General features: G+C 48.3%; 1 long non-coding RNA gene across 1 annotated transcript; it reads right to left on the reverse strand.

Annotated features, from left to right (window-relative positions):
* Window positions 1-11,649: 11,649 nt before the first annotated feature.
* On the reverse strand, window positions 11,650-12,983 carry LOC136451950 (uncharacterized). Its single transcript, XR_010758686.1, has 3 exons — window positions 12,747-12,983; window positions 12,514-12,594; window positions 11,650-11,786 (listed from the first exon to the last, which is right to left on the reverse strand). It is a non-coding gene; the product is annotated as an uncharacterized lncRNA (long non-coding RNA).
* Window positions 12,984-20,092: the final 7,109 nt, after the last annotated feature.

Genomic DNA, 20,092 nt, shown 5'->3' on the forward strand with positions numbered 1-20,092 from the left:
CGCGTTGGACGGAAAGGAAGAAGAAGGAGAGATAGCGGCTCGGAGGCAGAAGGGGAGGTGGGATGAGAACTCCTCTCCCCCTCCCTATTTAAAGAGGAGGCGCAGTAACTAAGGAAAGGCGAAAGGTCGGACGAAAAACCCTCTCCCTTCCCCTTTTTTAATACGCAATCAATGCTGATTGATATCTGAGGGGACGCGCCGAAAGTGACGGGACGAACCCCGGTCTACGAAGCGTCCCTCTTTGGTCAAACTGAACACTGCCTGGGTATGGCCCGCCACTGACCCGCTCCGGACACGGCGATTAAGGCACCCACATAGGCAGACAACTTTTTAGCCTTCCCATGCAGGACCACGGACGACCCAATGACGGGACCCTTCAGATCTCCTGGGTCGACCGTTCGGCTCAGAAGACACGACCAAAGAAAGATAAGCCTCTCAGCTTTCTCACTTTATACGTTAAAATTCGTTCGCAAGATTCCGACCCCGTCAAATAGCAGGGACGCGAGCATCACTCGGGGGCTGTCGAGGATGACTACCAGTCTAGACATCCTCTTCACCCGACCCCTCCGTACGCCCGAAACTAAGGGCGCGACAAACAGGCACAAAGCTTTGAGTAAAACTGGACGAACTAGCAAACCCTACGCCCCGATAGCTACGGTGTTTTCTGTTTACCAGAAAAATCCTACTCAACGCCCCTCGCGTCTCTAGTTTCGACGTCGGCCCTCTCAATGAAGGGATCGGAGGGGTCCGCCTACAGAGTCTCCCCCAAAGGAGAAGCTGTCAGGCCGCCCAAGTTAATCGAACGGCTCGGATCATCACCGAGACACGAAAACAAAGAATAGCAATTCTTACGCAGGTTTTTTCAACCTCGTCACAAACGTCGGGGCCTGAACCCATCTGCTAGGAGCTTTTCCGCCACTCACATCACCAAGGTAACGTTACCGACCCCGCCTTTATTTTCAATTAAATATTGCATTCAAAACATTCTCATTCGATATAAGCAACCATAGGCTGAGGTTCGAAGGCCGGCCCACGAGGGCTCGAGGCCGCCTCACGCCAAACAGGGCCATGGAGAGATAACCAAGACGAGCCCCAGCGGCCCTGCCCGATCCCGCTCAGAAGCGAACCGGGACGTCTCGACCTTCTCTCGTTCGATTCTAACCTCGAGCCAAACCCACAGAATCTCCATCGAGGAGAGGCCATCGGCCCCCCTGAGCTTATCGAACGACTCAGGCATCTGTCGGGAGGCGGGTTAAGAAGTTGTGGAGTGCCACCAGAGGGCTCTGCCGACCCCATCAGCAAATGATGGACCCGGATTCCGCACGAACATACCCGTTAGCGAGCTCGTTGAGCGCGGTACTCAAGCCGTCGAGGCAAGTGTCGTTCACTCAGCCCCTCCGATTGCGAAAACCGAGGACGGGGTAACACGCAAATAACAACCGACCCCTATCAGACCCTAACAAGGCTCGGGGGCTCGGGCCAAACAATGCAGGAGCAAAGGTCCCACCTTGCCGAGCCCATAGAGTCCCCAGTTGGGATTTCTGTTGGAAGGCAGGGCAGGGATTATTGCGAGGACATCCATTGTCACCAAAACCACGATTCCGGTCTCCAGTAACACCCGACCCCAGGCAGGTGCGGGGGTCGGACCTTACTCGGGGGCTGTTAAGGTACGGCTACCTCCTCAATCTCCTCACATTATAATCAGCGGCATAATTCAGGGGAACATATTGGTAAGACCATAAAAAATCAAACCGCAAAAAATCAAACAAAACGAAATTAAGATGCAAAAGCACGAAAGGCGTCCAGACTCGAAAAATACCGACACTTGTCCACATATTACATATAAGCTATTCTCAAAATTGTTCGACTAATTACTCCCGCGAAGGGAGAACCATTTCTTTCAGATTGTCTGCCAGGTTCTTCGCAAGAGGAGCGACCATCTTCTCCATTTCCTCCAGCTCTTCATCCTCGTAGGTGGACGGAAAGCCTTCGCTCATCACCCTCAGGTTTATTTCCTTCTCATAATGGGCGTGGGCGACGGTGAAGGCCTGGGTAATCCCGGCGTGAAAGGCACTCTCCTCAAGTTGGCCCACCCGAGCCATGATACCTCCGACACGAGCCGCGAGCGGGCTGGTCTCCATAGGCTCCGTCACATTCAGGGCATTAAGGACCACCCCGACTGCAGCTTGTAGAAGATCATGCTCATCGCTCTCCGCCTGAAGGGCCCTGCGCGTATAGGCAGCCTCTTTCTCCAGCTTGGCGGCGACGTTCTCGGCACTCAACTTTCCTTTCACCGCGTCATCAAGCTCCGCCCGGAGAGAGCGGACCACCCCGACGTCCTCATCCACCTTCTGCTGGAGGGCTGTGGCCCTACTCTCGGCCTTCTGCCGGAGGTCCTGCTCCATCTCCAGCTCCTTCAGGATTTCGCTAGCCTTCTCATTAGCCGCGGCATTCCTCTGCAGCAGCTCGTCTCGTTCTTTTTGGAGTTTGGCAATCTCCTCTCCATCCAGCTTGGACCACGCCGACAGGTCCTCAAACATCCCGTGCGCCTCCTCCGCATCCTGACGCGCCTGGGCCTCCCGCTCTTGGACGATAGCAAGCTGGGCGGCCATGTTTGCTCGCAGCCGGGCCTCCTCGGAGAGGCGATCCCGCTCTGCCTTCTGCTCACGGAGGAATTGGGATTTTTTCCGGCTACGAGCAACAAGAATCTGAAGAAGAAGAAGACTGATATCAGAAATGCGAGAATCCACAAACACATGAAGAAAGAAAAAAGAAAGTCCAGAAAATACCTGAGAGGTAGGGATAACGATCTCACGGAGGGCTCCTCTAGCCTGGTCCAGGGCGTTCAGCATGGTCGAGATCCCGATGTCAAGACCTTCTCGCTCCATACTCTCGGAATGATCATCGAGCGAGAAAAGAGCCGACGTCGGGTCCTGAGCAGCCATCCACTGGAGCGGCGGCTCCCCCCGCGCAGGGGAGCGGCTTCCTCCCGACAAGGGGGCCGGTGGCGGCTCCCTCCTGACCCTGTGTGGCACCACCGCCGCACTCAAGGACCCTCCGGATGGACCCTCCTCTATCTGGACCGCTTCGGGCGCCACGGGCGGATCCACATGGGCACCTGGTGGCGCGGATTGCACCACGCCCTCGGGTGCCACCACGACCGCGCCCGGCTGATCCTGGCTCGGCGCAGTCACGATCACCTTCACCGGCGGTATGCGGTCCTCGGCCGACTCTTCCACGCCCGCCGCGGAAGAAGCCGCTCGCTCAGTGGCCTCCGCGGGCGTGGGAGCCACCATGGACGCCGTCGGTTCGGCCAACACGGCCCCAACGTCGGCACCACCCCTGCCCGAAACAGGGGTGACTCCAGGCGACACCGTTTGTCCCACTTGAAGGGCGAGACTCTTCTTGGGCGCCAGCCCCAGGGGGTGACCCGTCCGCAAGAACCTACACAGAGGTAATAACCGTTAAGTCAAAATAAAAATGGAAAAAAAAGATGAAAACAGAGGAGTCAAAAGCTTACGTTGACGTCCTTGGCCGACGGAAGCGTTTTGGGGACGGATCCCCAGATCCCTGCCCTGACTCGTCCGGACGGGACCGTTTCATACCTGCCCCCTGCCCCGGGGCAGGGGGGTTCATCTCATCGGGCGCAGCGCTGGAGTCGCTCCCCTCCATCGTCTCGCCGGGCGCGGCACCGGAGCCGTCCCCCTCCCTCGTCTCACGGGTCGCAGCACCAGAGCTGCTCCCCTCCATCACCTCACAAGGCGCGGCACCAAAGCTGGGCGTGGCTCCAGTACCACCCCCCTCCACGATCGCCTCAGGGTCGGCGGCAACAAGCCCGGCATCCCCCACCCACCGATCCTCGGCCGGCACGCCGTGCGAAGCGGCGGATTCGCCGGCCTCCACCGACCTCATTGATTCACTTCCCTCTGCGTGAAAAGCGAAGGGCCCCTGCACGGGTGGGTGGCCACTTGTCAGCGTTTCCTCGTCCGCCAGGACGCCCCAATCCACGTCGACGGCTACCTCGTCGTCGTCGTCGTCATCATCATCATCGTCGTCATCCTCGCTACTCACGTCCTCTCCCCGGTCCCGTGCCTCCTGCTTCAGCCGTTTCGCCTTCTTCATCTCCTCCTTCGCTTTCTTGTCCCGCTCGGCCGCGAGTCGATTCGCCGCCGCCACAGCCCTGTCCTTCGGCAGTGGAGCCGGACTATCCTTGAAGACTAGCCCCCTCGGCTAGCCCCAACATCACAAAAGCAAGTATTAAAAAGGGAGATTCAGGAGAAAGAAAAGAGTGCAGGGGAAGAGGGCTTACGAATTCGAAGAACCCAGGCTCCGGCCGCATTGGAGGATGCCCGGGCACCGGATACACGATGTCGAGGACCATGCCGGCAGAATCCTTCGTCGGCTCCGTCGCTTCCTTGACACGCTGCGCCACTTCCGAATAAGGGAGCGCCTCGTCAACGAGCACCGTTCCCTCGAACGACATCCCTGGCATCATCCGATGCAGGGGAAGCACGCGCGCCATCAGTGGCGCCACCCTCCTCGCGTGGTAAGCACCGATAATCCCCGACCCCTTTACACCCCGACCCTTCAGGGCATGGAGGGCGGAGAGAAGGTCGGAGATGTGCTTCTTGTCTTTAGTCTGGACGCCCCAGCCCCATGACGCCGGAGCATCCACAATAAGACGTCCGGTGTACTTCGGTAGGGGGGCACTCGCATCATCCCTAACATAAAACCATTGCGAATGCCATCCCTTGTTGGATGTGGCCAGACGCATGTACGGGTAACCCTTCGATCGGGTATGGCGCAGGTGAATGCTGGCACACCCCATTGGTGCGTCTACTTCTTTCCCCCCAATCTTCCTCCTTGACAGACTAACGCTAAAGAAATGCCGCCACAGATCAAAATGGGGATCGATCCCCAGGAAACCCTCGCACAGGGCAACAAACGCTGCCATATGCTGTATCCCATTGGGAGTTAGATGCTGCAGCTCTACCTCATAGTAATCTAATAACCCCCGAAGGAATCTATGCGCGGGTACCCCGAATCCCCGCTCATGGAAGAGGGCAAAGGAGACGACATACCCTTCAGGCGGCACCGGCTCACCCTCGTCGCCAGGAAGCAACCACTCCTGGACGGCGGATTGGGGGCGGAGAAGGCCACGGCGGACGAGGCCCTCCAAACGCCGGGAAGTGATGCTTGTTCTGCCCCACAACTCCATTGAAGCAGTAGGGGGGAAGGGCAGGCGCGAGCTTAACGGCGGCTGGAACACGAACGCAGGCCGGCCGAACGGTGGCGATGCGGGCGTGAGAGGCAGGTAAGATTGGCGGCGGATGTCTCAGAACGCAAAGGAAGGGGAGCGAAATACGGAACCCTGGGGGCGAACCCTGCGGTTTTATAGGTGGCGACGGACACGAGAAGGGCAACCGTCCGCCTCGATCTCCGGGCCTGCCACGCGCGCCACCGCGTCACATCGCGGGACACGCGCGCGCAGTCCCTATCCTCTCACCCCAAAAATCTCGGCGGACGGTTCGCCTTCCCCAAACAAATCCGGACTCTCTACCCACCGGGGAAGCGCAGGCCACAAAGGCCTGTTCCTTTCTCTTTGGCCCACCTAGGGCCCAGAAACTCGCCGGCCGGCCCAACTAAGAAGGAATCTGCGAACGATCCGCCATCAAGCGCAGAAGCACCAGTTAGGACAGCCCCGAGTCAGTCCCCAGCGAACGGGACGCCACGACCCAGTCGAAAAAACACCCAGTTGATGAAAAAACTAAGTCCTTCAGCCTTACCCGCGAAGGGGCCGATACAACCCCCCGGGCGACTCTACTCGAGTCACCCGGGGGCTCGGGGGCTACACCCATCGGGTGCGCTCGCGCGCACCCTCCGGCAATTTAGCTTCGGCGAAATCGAAAAACACCCTCCAGGCGGTTCTGCCCAAATCACCTAGAGTCTCGGGGGCTACTGTCGGGGACCTAATACCGGGGTACCCCAGAAGGTGGAACCGATAACCACCGAGCGTAAAAAACTTCTGGACGCATAAGGGCGCCATGTCATCCTTTGTTCGAATGACAGGAGTTCGGTTCCGCCTCTCCCGACACCCTTGGGACGGGCTCGGTCTCGCCCGAGGACCGAGGGATAAACTCCGTCTCGCCCGACGCCTTGAGGACGGGCTCGGTCTCGCCCGAGGGCTGAGGTATGAGTTCCGTCTCGCCCGATCCCGGAGGGGTGGGGTCAGCCTCACCCGACGCCTTTGTGGGATAACCCTGCCTCGCCCCAAAGGCTCAAGGCTAATCTCCGTCTCGCCCGACGCCTATAGGGCGGGCTCGGTCTCGCCCGAAGGCTAAGGGATAGATTCCGCCTCGCCCGATCCCGGAGGGATAGGGTTAGTCTCGCCCAAGAGATAGGGACTGGCCTCCGTCTCATCCGACGGCCCAGAACGAGCCTCGCCCTGATCGATATCTATCCTTGGTAACAATGGGTACAGGACGAGACAAGACGTTCGGGTCAACCATGACTCCAACGACCATACCCTGCGCCCTGACAGGAAGAGAACTGTCAGGGAACGACAGGACTGATGCTTAGACCCTTCCGGGCGCCGCAGAGCCCAAAAGGTATTACAGGTGCGTGCACCTCACTCTGTAGAGTTGTAGGCGCCGCCTTCAGCTCTGGGACACGGAACCCAACGAAGATATACGACAACCGCTACGCTCCAAGAACGGATTTGCTATCTCCACAAACAACGGATACTCCGTCACCACGCTATGGACCCAAGGAAGTGGGGGGCCCTCTTCCCGACCCCTCAGGTCCTCCAAGTCAGAGAGCCTTGGCCATGGCGCTACACCGGACCCCGACCCCGAATTCTCATCATGGGAACCAGAAGGCGTGAGGAGCAAGGCTGGGGGGAGGCCCCTAAGTCAAAACCACTGTACCACAACCCATACCCTGGGGGCAGCAGGCTGTGACTAAATCTGACATCCTATAGAGATATCGACAAGATCGTAAGCACTTATCTTCCTGCGCACTCATCAGAATGGGGGACCGGACCAGGTAAACAGGAGCCACAAGACTAGGTAGTGTACGAAACACTGAAGCTCTCACCCTTGTAAAGCCTGCCCCTTCATCTATAAAAGGGGAGGCATGTCCTCCATCAAACGGACGGGGGAAAAAATAGGACCGAACAATAGAACGCACTCACACACATTCAAGCAGCTACGAAGCTCTTGACCACCTTTCAATCCTTCGATCAGAGACTTGGGACCAGTCCCTCTCTCGGCAGTTTGTATCCCTTACTACAGATCGTTTACGGTGCTAATAACACAAGCAGCAACAAACTGGACGTAGGGACGTTCCGCCCGAACCAGTATAATTCCTGTGTCCTTTAGCGCACCATCCGAACCTAACGCGCATTACTATAAATTTACTTGCCGGTGCTTGTACGAAACACCGACAGTATCTCACAACAAACATATGTTAGACCACCTAAGTTATCACTCAATTACCAAAACAAAACTAGGACATTTTAGGTGTCCGGTTGGCGTGGTTGCTTGCTGGTGCCCAAGGGTTGTGCCCCCATCTACTAGAGCCCAAAGAGAAGCCTCCACGCACTTGTGCTTAGTTGATTGCGAATTAGAGTGAGATTGGAGTGATCTAGTGCATTTGCTTGAGAGAGATAGCATCTAGTGGCACTAGGGGCTAGTTAGCAAGCTTGTTTTTTTTGCACTTGGATGTTTCTACCTCCTAGATGACTTGGTTGGCTTGTGGACCCCGTCGTAGCATGCATAGAGAGTGTGCAGTCCTCTGGCGTGAGATCGCATTGTGAGGGGTGTTGTGCTCGCCCGCGGGAGATTGCGTAGAGCAACTATAGTAGAAGCGAGGTGTGAAGAGCACCAAGTGGTTCAGCTAGGTCAAGTGCTAGAGTTCAAGTTGGAAGCACACCTCGAGGGGTGAATATGAGCTTGCGGGCTTGCCACTAGAAAGACGATCGACAAACCTTGGACTTGCCTCAATAGGAAATAAGTGGTTAGCAAACCACCACCCTCGAGATAAAAATCATCGCATCATCTATTTGATCTCACTCAGTTTGCATCCCCTACACTAGCTTGTATTTACTTGTTAATACATTATGCTAGTGTGGTTGCTCTTGTGCTTGTTAGCTTGTGTAGCTAAGTACTTGTAGCTCTCGAGTTGTGCTTTGTGTAGTGTAACTAGTTAAGTAGTGCTAGTTTAGCTTGTGCTTTGTGCTTGCTTGCTCACTACTATGTATAGGAGCCTCTAGTTGCTTGCTTGACTAGTTGCATGAGTTTCTGTGGACGTGCAAACTAAAATTGTGTACGAGAACTCCCACTAGCTTGGTACCTTAGTACATACCTTGTGTAGGATCTTTTGTAAGGTGCTTGTGATACAGATAAAGGGGTATATGTGAGGCTAGACAATTAGTTTCATTCCGCTGCTTTGATCGGCTCGCCGTAGCGATTAGAATTTTAGAATGACTATTCACCCGCACTCTTGTCAACCATCTCAACCCTATAGAAGGGTGCATGTGTACCTGAGGGGCTTTAGTAGGAGGAAGCACACACAACAGCCGACGGTGCCGGTGTCCTCCATCATCACGTCCAACATGTTGTAGCTGAGGGCACCACTGTCCACCACTATCATGCCCCCCTATCGTTGTCGCAGCTCCCTTCAACCGCGTCCACAACGACTAGCACAAACAAACATATTAGATCAGGGCACACAATAAGAAGGCTAGAGGGACGAGCAGATTGCGAGGGATCTCATAGGGTGAAGGAGGTGGAGGGCCAATGCTCACGATGTTGCCGATGACAACAGTATTGAGGAATGTGGTGGCATGGGGGGCATGGCCTCGTCAGAGAGGTCAGTGTGGCACGAGAAGCAATGCTGCCTGGTGCATCGACTCTGTGATCTCCATAGCCCCTCCATGGCCTCCATGGTCAGTGGTCACCCCACTGGCAGAACTTAATAGATAGAGATTAGGGATGGGAGGCATCTAGAGAGGAACAAGGAAGAAAACTGATGAGATAAGGGAAACGAGAATCGTGGTCGAGTGACAGGTGAGAGATCATGTGATGCGTATGTGGGCGGGCATGCAGGAGCCTCTCGTGGTCCCGTGGGCCATCGCCACTGGATGGAGTGGGGTCACCGCCACAGCCTTCCCTCCCTGCCAAGTGTTTTTGCAGCACTGTGCCCTGATCTAATTGTGCCCCACCATCTTTGGTGTTGTGTGCAAGTTCAATCCCATTTTATTAAATGATGGGTGTGAGGCTGTGAGCAAGAAAAGAAAACGAGATCGAGAAGAAAGACTATGTGTGCTGAGTGCACAAAGAAACAAATAAATTGATGATGAGATTGGAGTGGGTCGTATCATTCTCCAAGTTTTTTTCCCTTGGGGAGAATGACAGATTTAATGAGAGGGGAGAAGCTGTTGTTCTTTTCACATGAAAATAGGAAATGATTTGGCTGCAGCAGGGAAAAATAGAAAGAGATCGAGGAAAACGAAGGAAACTGCAATGCACATGCACTACCAATTTACCATGATCAGGTTTGCTAACTACTCCCTCCATCTTGAAGATTTTTAGTTGTCCAAAGTCAAAAGTTCTAAATTTGACCAAGCTTGTTGGGAAAAAATATTTATAATATTGAATGAGTTTCATTAGATACATTATGAAATGTATTTTTCATAATTTACTTGCTTGATGCGGTAGATGTTACGATTTTTTTTCTATAAACTTAATCAAATTTAGGATAGTTTGATCTAGGACAATTAAAAATCCCTTATACTTTAGGATGAAAGGAGTAATACTAGTACTACTAACTCCTACCACCGTCTTTTAACATGATAGAATTTGAGTTGTCCCAGGCCAAACGACCCCAAGTTCGACCAAGTCTATAGAAAGGAACAATAATATTTGTGATATCAAATGAGTATTATTAGAAATATTCTAAAATATACTTTTTATATTTTCCTCTTTGATATCTTAAAAGCTAATACTTATCTCTATAAGCTTTATCAAATTTAGGACACTTTGACTTAGGACAAAAACTTTGATCCATTATATCTGGACACACAGGTATTAGTAGAGAGATTAAACTTGGGGGGCCCTGGCTGCTAACCTGGCACGTGTCCAAGGATGACCATAGATGGACCGCTAGACACCACTAGCATAGTGCCCGCGCTAACGCCATAGCTTTATTTCAGTGATGCACATGAAAACAACCAAAAGACGAAATAATATCGTTATTATTAATTTATATAATCTTTTGAAACAATACAAAGTTAAATACCAAAATAAATAATTCACATGTATACATACTAATATCTATGATTTATATTGTCCAAAATTTCACATGTATAAGGCCATCTCAGAGGGGAATTTCATCTCAGATTGGAATTTTTCCCCAAAATTTCAAAACTAACATCAGCAGGGATTAGAAAACTCATGGCCCTGTCGCCATCATTGCCACCGTCGTTGCCTTGTGTCAGACATACAACTAAAACAACTAAATTATGAGCTGATAAAACTTAATTTTTTTCAAAGAAAAAAAATACCCATGCCTTGCTACATGAAAAATATTTCACAAACCGATAACCTGACAATCTGCAACGCCGCATCTTTCATTCCAATTCTTTCCTTTTTCAACAATTACATTGCAACTCCACTAAAACTTTGTAGCCAATTACATTCCAAGCCCCTGACGATCTGCGGCGCCGCATCTTCCTCGCTCCTCGCTAGAAACGCCTCCAGCGCCGGCAACTCTGACCGTCCACACCGTGCGCCACCCCGTCCGGGCCGCGCCACCTCAACACCGACAAACAAACGCAAACCCATACACCCATTCAACAAAGAATTAGATTTAATAAATTTACCCCTTCAGATAGCAGGAAAAATCTCATCACCAACCACTTAGTTCTTCCTGTTGTAAATGATGAAGCACATATAGATGCATTATGGGCATATCAATAACACCTAGAGATCCTATATGTGTGGTTGTTTAACAGATACGGAGTATGTAATTGTATCACAGGTAGAGATATGAGTACGGATACTGAATAAAATGACCCTAGGTTGCAAAAGAACATGTTAAACTCAAGTAGTTGGCACAATAATGACTAAATGGTGGCAAAACTGATGCTTGGATAGATAAATGACCATAGAGTGCGAGCAGTATATACTAACTTCAATGCTGAAAGAATACAAGTACTTTAGGATCAACTGACTATCAAGAAACAAATGCAAGCATGCTGAAATTGTGTAGCACACTGAAGCACAAAAAATAGATGTAAGATTTCTCTATTTCTCAAAATATCTAGCATGGAAAGAAATGTTATCCATCTAGAAAAAACACGCCAAGATAATAACCTCAACGACTGATCAAATACAAGATATTAGTGAGGGTATACATGACAAAACAGTCAGGAGAAGAAATATACTGTGGGAAGTACAATAAATTTACTAAAAGAACGGCTTACAAGAAACAGGAATGCTTATTCAAGAAGAGCATGCCAAAAAATAAAAAATAAAAAATAAAAGCTAACCTGGATCTCTTTTGGGAACATCGCACCAAACAACATTGTCCGCCTCACACCTGGAAGTGACATGTCCACTTGCTCAACAATTCTTCTAACTATGGATTGAAACACATATCAAGCATTCTATCTGCCTCATCATGGGCAAAGGTAGAGTGCAAAGATATTATTGCCCTTTCCAACAAAACAATCATTCGGTCAAGCTAGCCGCAAGAATGTCAACACCCCTCTCGAGATCTCTTAACTGCAAATTAGAATATAAATTTAGAATGTAATACAAATTTCAGAAAATAAGTAATGGTCAAAGGTAATGTCCACCTGACACCTAGAAGAGGCATGTCCATTTGCTCAACAATTTTTATAACTTGTGTTTCAAAACCCATATCAAGCATTCTATCTGCCTTATCAAGGGCAAGGTAACAAATTGCCTGCAAAGCAATTGCCTCTTTGAATAGGCCATGTTTTAGAGGCCACTCATGTTTATGACTTTTTTTGGTGAAATATGGGTGAACACATGAAAAGTAGTTCTATCAAGATTTTGTCTAAAGAGCCATGTGCAAAGAATTTTTCCACACAAATCATAATATTAGAAATAATATATTTTTCCACACATCTGTTTTGTAATGGCTAAACCTTTTTTTCGAAGAACCGAATGGCTGAACCTTTGACCGTTACTTATTTTCTTAAATTGTATCATTTTCTAAATTTATATTCCAATTTGCAGTTAAGAGATCTTGAGAGGGGTGTTGACATTCTTGTGGCTACCGTGACCAATTGGTTGATTTGATGAAAACGGCATGTAAACATTGCATTGTTGCTTACCAGCTAATGGGTCAGAAATATATACCAAGGAAACAACTTTCACAAAACTAATTGAGCTATTAAAGGCTACAATAGTCCACCAATACAATAAACCATGTCGAATCAGCTGTCGAGCTGTATTCAAAACTTGATAGGCAAAAAGAGACCACCTGATTAGTAATTGGCGCTCCTCCACAAGCGACAACTACCATAGCAACCACCCACCACATGCATGGATCTGCCAGAGCATCCTATAGATGTGGAGAAACAAGCAACCAAATGAACCTCTCCTAATAATTATTATAGATAAATAATTATACAAGATATTTTTATATTTATTCTTAAATAATATCATTGGAAGAACATATGTAATTCATACATTTTATATTTAATGTTAGCTTACTTCTTGCCAAGAAGTTGCCCCATCCTAGCTTCCCAGTGGCCACACTTGTGCAGTGTCACACCACTGCACTTTGAGCTCCCCCTCGCGAACCCTGTGTTCTGGCGCCGGAGTATGTGCACGAACTCCTTGGTGCAACTCCTCATCTGGAATGCACACCCATCAATCCACGGCGAAACTATCGATCATAGAATAACTGTAGATGCCACTTGATATTTTCATGCAACTATTACCTGCTTCAAATCTAGGAGAAATGGAGAACATGTCTTTTATTTCCATGATCAGGCAACAGCTCTCAGATGGCCATAGCAAGAGATACAGATGGCCATAGCAAGAGATACAGGCATCAGTTCACATTACCTGAAGATTATTTGTGCAGGGTACAATACAGATTGGCAAAAGTGAGCAGCAGCGGTAGTGCCAAGATCCAGCAGGCTGCCCACATTCTCCCTAGCTCCATCTTCTTTCTGAACCTGCTCTCTCCCAGAACAGCAATGCACAATTAAAATGCATCCAATTCAAGCATTCAAACAATAATTCGAACAGACCGGTCACGGAGTAATAAAAATTAAATACCTCTTTCAGAACTTGCCAAGAGCAGAGCATGTCATCACACTTGCCTGCGCCACCTCTCTGCATCCACTGTGGCCATTGAAGCTAATGTTATTTTCTATGGGAAAAACTTGATCTGTTAGGATTGCTCTGCTACTGAATGTGAACGGAGTTTAGATAATGCCCTTTACCTTTTCTAGAAAAAATTTTCAAAGCTACCGGTGCGTTGTCAATTCGCATTAAAATGAGTTTGTTGCTAACCTATTCATTTGTATCCAGAAATAAACAAAATATATATGAAAATATATACCCTTTGTTACACGCATCAGTTGCTAGAACAGATCCCTACTCCTTAGCTGGACTTGATGCACACTCAGAAAATCGAAATCACAACAGCATTCTGAAACTACCAAAGAAGAAGAACGCACCAATAAATCCTTGGCCTTGGTGGAGCCGGACCTCGACGACGACTTCTTCCTCCTGAAGAGCACGGACTTGCTCCACTTCGCTGGAGACTTCCCCATTGGAGCCTAATCCGCTGCGCACCGGATCGGAGTGGTTCAGACCACAGATCAGTCATTGTCGGAGCACCACAGCAGCCATCAATCGTTGCCGCACCACCAGAGCCTAGAGCTAGGGTTTTGAGCCTAGGGAGGCATGCGGGGCAGGAGCAGAGTGCGCGACGCGATGGGGTAGGGAGGGAAAGGAGGAGTCGGAGTCACTGCGTGCGGCCGCCGCCGCTTTGCTCTCGTGGCCTGGCGCCCACGTGTGACAGAGCCCACGTCCTCCAGGGCCACGAAGGCATCACCCCACCTAGTCATCGGCCGGAGCGCCGCAGTAGCAGCCATCGCCGCCACGCCGCCGGTGGCCGGAGCTAGGGTTTCGAGCCTAATGAGGCGCGTGGGGGAGGGAGGGGAGAGAATGAGTCGGAGTTGCGTGTTGGGGAGAGAAATCGAGCTAGGACTACCGGTGGCCGGGCGATTTCCAAAAATGGGAATCGAAACATCGGTTGTTTACAGTGCTGGACCCACATGCATAGACACAGATGGATCCACTTATCATCCACCCGAGTGTCATAATAATCAAGGAGCCAATCTTTCAAGTGTCATTTTTGTAATTTTTTCCGGTGGCCTGGTGGCCGGCAGCGGCGCCCTGTCCTGGCGTCCATCCATGGGGGTGGAGAGGAGTCTCGCGAGTGCGATGCGGGAGAGGGGGAGTCAGGGGAAAGGGAGAGACACTCTTGGGGTGGGTGCGGGAGGAGGCATGAGTGATGAGGACTGATCCCAGTGATCTCATCCGTTGGATGTGAGTGAGTGAGTGAGTGAGACAAAGAGAGGGCAGAGTGAATCTCGTCCTTTCATTTGAAAGATCAGCTGTTGTTGGGTGTATTTTTTTTTGTGCACGTAGCATAGTTTATGACTACGGTGGATAGTTTTTAGGTGGCTCTAGGAAAGTTCACAAGCAGTGCATTATTAGTGGTAGAGATTAGAGCATCTCCAGCAGATCCCATTAATAGAGTGATAATAAGGTTACACTAATACCAGTTTTTAGATTATTGAAGAAGGTGCAGCAGCATATCCCCAATATCAATCTCACAATATATGTCCATCTTGCTCACTAGCCCATTTCTATATTCAGCCCATCCTCTAGGCCCAACAACGAGGTCCATGGGTTGTCCACCATCGGATCGCCCTGGATGGCACACAATTCATTCGCATGAAACAAAACTAGGTAATGTGAGAGTGTGAGACCCTACCACTACCATCCCCTCTCCACCGCCTATCATAGCTCTACGTTCCTCGTCTCCACCACATACGACACAAGCTTGTTCCTACTCAAGCTTGCCAGAGATGTATACAAGCTTTTTGGGTGGCGCGATGCCTTTTGTGCTAGCCGACATGATCCAAGTGAGCATAGGCTCATCACTAAGCTCGGCGGATGGTCATGTTTACCCAAGCGCCTACACGAGCACGACCATGGAGCACAAGGCAGAAGGAGTAGTTGCCAATGTCGGTGATGGTGGGGTTGGGGTGCGGACAGAGTCGGGTCGACATAGGAGCGTGATGACTTCATTTGCTCCTTGGTTTAGACTTTATTTTTTTAGACACTAGGCTAGAGCTCAAACAAGTGGTTTAGGTAGAATGTATGTCTTTTAATACAAAGCAAACAAAGATGTTGACATAGTTTGAATAGGGCATTCGCCACTAGCTTTGTAGTTTAGAAAAAAAAGACAGGGCTTGAAAGCCTTTAGCAAGTAATTCCTTTTCGCCTTCCCCTATTTTCGTTCACTTCTCCTACTTCCTTTTCTTCTATTTCATTCTGACTGTACATTTCTGTCCTCACTCCTTCCAATTTCACTTACTTTACCCCCACTTCAAGGTGTAAGTGTTCACATGTAATGTAAATGGACTTAATGTTCTCAGCCAATCCATGCCCAAAACCATGATGTCATAGGACTCTAGTTCAATCACTCCCAAATAGAATTCAAAGTTATGCCCCTACCCCACTTTATCCCTAGACATTTTCCTTCACTAGTCATCTTTTGTCCATTAGCAACTATTTCGATGGGTTTCAACAGTGGCAAATAGGCGACAAAACCTTTCAATTGTGCGGCCATACTGCTATTCGGAGGAACTCCAGCTTGATTCGAGCATGGCGAAGCCCTCCAATCTCTCTCTCTCTCTCTCTCTCTCTCTCTCTCTCTCTCTCTCTCTGACCAAGATGAGATGGGCCAAGTCGGGCCGACGCTCGTTGGCAACATGGAAGAAGGCATTGAAACTTGACCTGCCAAAAAGATTTCCAGTAGTTGGTGAATGGAGATGTATGGGGAAGTCGCATCTCTGCCTCTATTTGGGGGAGTTGGGGTGTTCTTTTTTTACCACCAATAAAAGAGGATGAGAAAGGGATTCTGTCGGATCAAAAAAAAAAGCTTCAAAGCCTCCAATAAAGTAGTTTCATGGGGGAAAGGAGATCAGCTAGAGATGCTCTACCCCATTAATAAGAGCAACTCCAGGAGCGTCTTTATATCTTTGGTATTGATAGGAATAGAGATTTTAGTAAAAAAAAATCCCCTTCAATAGCTTCTTCAATTAGATGTCTAAATATTTCTATCCTCTGTTTTTCGTTTCTCACTCTAAAGATAGAGAGCGGAGCTGGCTTTCTAGAGTGCCTGAACAATATATAAAGAAGTTGGAATTTTAAAAGAAATAGAAAGCAATTTTATTAGAATAACTCTCCTTATAAGAATTTAGAGAGTAGATTTAAGAAAGTCTGTTAAAGATACTCTAACCGTGACAAGTTATCTACTATGAAGCTAGGATTATATGATTAGGAGGGCTACCTAAATTAATTCATGAACCAAATATTAAAACATGTACCGAAGTTGTTCTCAGTGTCAACGGCTTGAATGAATTGGAAAAAAAAAACAGATCATGAGGGGCCGTGGCCCCTCACATCTGACAACGCTATTTCGTCGGTGTCATACGAGGTTTCACTTCACGTGTGAATCGCTGTGTCCTGAGTGCGATGCCCTTGATTGATGAAGCAAATCGACACCTTATTATCAACAACAACAACAAACAGAGATAAAAAAAAAACAAGTGGCACGTGCCCGCTGGAGAGTAACTTTAACTAAAGCACTAGAAAAAAAAAACCGCGCCGTTGCCACGGCACAGGACATATGGACCAGTTCATTTAGATGTAGCACAAATATGTAGCTGAGGCCATGTCTAGTTTTTAAGTAGAAACAACGTGCTATGAGTTTTTTATGTCTGGCATGGGGTTAATTGAAACACAAGTAGCTAGTATAGTATTCAGAAGCAAAGGCACACTATACTTAGTGCCAGCAGTGTCATATATTGCAAACTATGTCATTTAAGTGCGCACTATACTTAGTGCCAGCAGTGTCATATATTGCAAACTATGTCATTTAAGTGTGTACACACTTAAATGACATAGTTTGCAATATATGACACTGCTGGCACTAAGTACAGTGCGCCTTTGCTTCTGAATACTATATATATACTTGTACACACTTAAATGACATAGTTTGCAATATATGACACTGCTGGCACTAAGTATAGTGCGCCTTTGCTTCTGAATACTATATACTTGTACACACTTAAATGACATAGTTTGCAATATATGACACTGCTGGCACTAAGTATAGTGCGCCTTTGCTTCTGAATACTATACTAGCTACTTGTGTTTCAATTAACCCCATGCCAGACATAAAAAACTCATAGCACGTTGTTTCTACTTAAAAACTAGACATGGCCTCAACTACATATTTGTGCTACATCTAAATGAACTGGTCCATATGTCCTGTGCCGTGGCAACGCCGCGGTTTTTTTTTCTAGTGCTTTAGTTAAAGTTACTCTCCAGCGGGCACGTGCCACTTGTTTTTTTTTATCTCTGTTTGTTGATTAGAAAGGCGACTGGTAGCAAGCAAGTAACATTATGATATGGATTAAGGAAATGGCCATATCACCAAAGTTTGTAATAGACCATTTCTAAATCTATGTACATTTGGTTTATATCAGGGAATATGTAAAGCAAAAGATCCTGATATACTTTGCAATGTTAGCATGCTAAACATTGTAAACTGCATTATGTAAATCAGCAGGGTCTGTTTGTGATGATCCATCCCTTGAACAGCCTATTTAATATGAAAACAAAGTAGACATTAATATAGCAATTCCTTCACTTGTGAGCTTGGTACGGGCAAATAAATTCTTAAAGTCTTATAATATATTATACCTTAGTATTGTCTCCATCCTTGTGAGCTACTCGTAGCGTTGTTTCTTCACTTTATTTTCTTGCTCACGTTCTTCGTGTTCAACTGTTCATCATCTGTTCCTTCCTAAAAGAAAATGGCTGTTATATAGGCGCAGTATAATATATATCTCGAGCGTTGGGAAAGCAGGATTGGGCGAGGCACAAGCGCTTGGTTGAGAGATCTTGAAATTAGAGATGGGAAGAGAAGGCCGAATGGGAAATTCTGCGTGTGGTTGTCGGTGGAGCCTGGATGCTCTAGCAAAGTGACGCGCAGAGCCCAATTAGGACTGGGGTGTATAATATTTTTCTCCCGTAACAAATCAGGGCTTACCCGAGTGAACCGGGCAAGTTGGATGGAGAGGACGGATGATGGCATGGTGGTGGGCGGGCGGGTGCTGCGACGGATGTGGATGGGGCCGTGGCTGCGGATGGGACCGTGTGAAGTTGGAAGAAACGTGGCTGTCTATCTTGACTCACCACGGTTACATGTTATGTATATATAAGAGTACAGGAGCGCAGGAGATTGCCTTGCGCTATAATCCAAGATTGGAGATCTAACCGGAGTACAACATAATTAAGGTAACTCTAAACATGGAAGCGCATGTCCTAGAATATCTCCAATCATAGATAACGAGACCGTGTGCACCACGCTTACATTATACATGGACAACACGTTTCACACTATGGAATATAACTCTAGTTCTAACATCCTCCCTCAATCCAAGCTTCTCTTGCGACGAAGATTGAGATTGCTCTTAAACAGCTCATACTTGCCAACAGAGAGAGCCTTGGTGAAGCCATCAGCTAACTGATCTTTGGTAGATATAAACCGAACCTGTAGTTGTTTCTTAAACACTCTTTCTCGGACAAAATGAAAATCTATCTCAATATGTTTTGTCCTTGCATGGAACACCGGATTGGCAGATAAATATGTTGCACCTAAGTTATCACACCATAGAATTGGCGCCTGAGATAACTTGACACCAAGTTCTCCCAAAAGTGACTCGAGCCAGATCAATTCGGCGGTTGCATTAGCCAATGATTTATACTCTGCCTCTGTACTGGACCTTGAGACAGTAGCTTGTTTCCTTGCACTCCAAGATATAAGATTTGGTCCTATGAATATAGCAAATCCTCCAGTTGACCTCCTATCATCAACACTACCAGCCCAATCCGCATCGGAAAAAGCACTCAAACGTAAAGAACTTGACCGTGCAATAAACAAGCTTGTGTCTAAGGTGTATTGAACATACCGAAGTATTCGCTTAACAGCTGTAAAATGAGTACTTGTTGGACTATGTAAAAACTGGCACACCTTATTTACTGAGAAAGCCAAATCTGGTCGAGTAATAGTAAGATATTGGAGCGCACCAACAATGCTCCTGTATCTTGTACTGTCTTCTGCACTGAGGGGCGTCCCATCCTGACTTGATAAACGTTCAGTCACAGCAAGAGGAGTAGGCACGCCTTTACACTTCTTCATGCCTACCCGTGTTAGGATCTCATTAGCATACTTCTCCTGTGACAATTGTAGTCCACGGTTATCTCTAGCCACTTCAATTCCCAGAAAATAGTGCAAATCACCAAGATCTTTCAAGGCAAAGTCTTCTCTCAAATCACTAAGCAGAGCCTTAACAGCATCACTTGATGAGCTTGTCACAATGATATCATCAACATAAATAAGCATGTAAATTGTAATTCCAGATTTATTATATATAAATAGAGATGTATCAGATTTGGAAGCCTTGAATCCAAGCTTCACAAGTTTGGAGCTAAGTCTTGCATACCATGCTCTTGGAGCTTGTTTTAGGCCATATATTGCCTTGTCAAGTCGACATACCAGCTGAGGTTTACTTGGGTCTTCAAAACCAGGCGGTTGTCGCATATATACTTCCTCTTCCAGAACACCATGCAAAAACGCGTTCTGTACATCCAATTGTTTTAAACACCAATTTCTGGATACAGCAATTGACAGAACCAACCGCACTGTAGCAATCTTGACCACAGGACTAAACGTATCC

Source organism: Miscanthus floridulus, chromosome 5 (assembly GCF_019320115.1).
Source record: "Miscanthus floridulus cultivar M001 chromosome 5, ASM1932011v1, whole genome shotgun sequence".
Taxonomy (NCBI): domain Eukaryota; kingdom Viridiplantae; phylum Streptophyta; class Magnoliopsida; order Poales; family Poaceae; genus Miscanthus; species Miscanthus floridulus.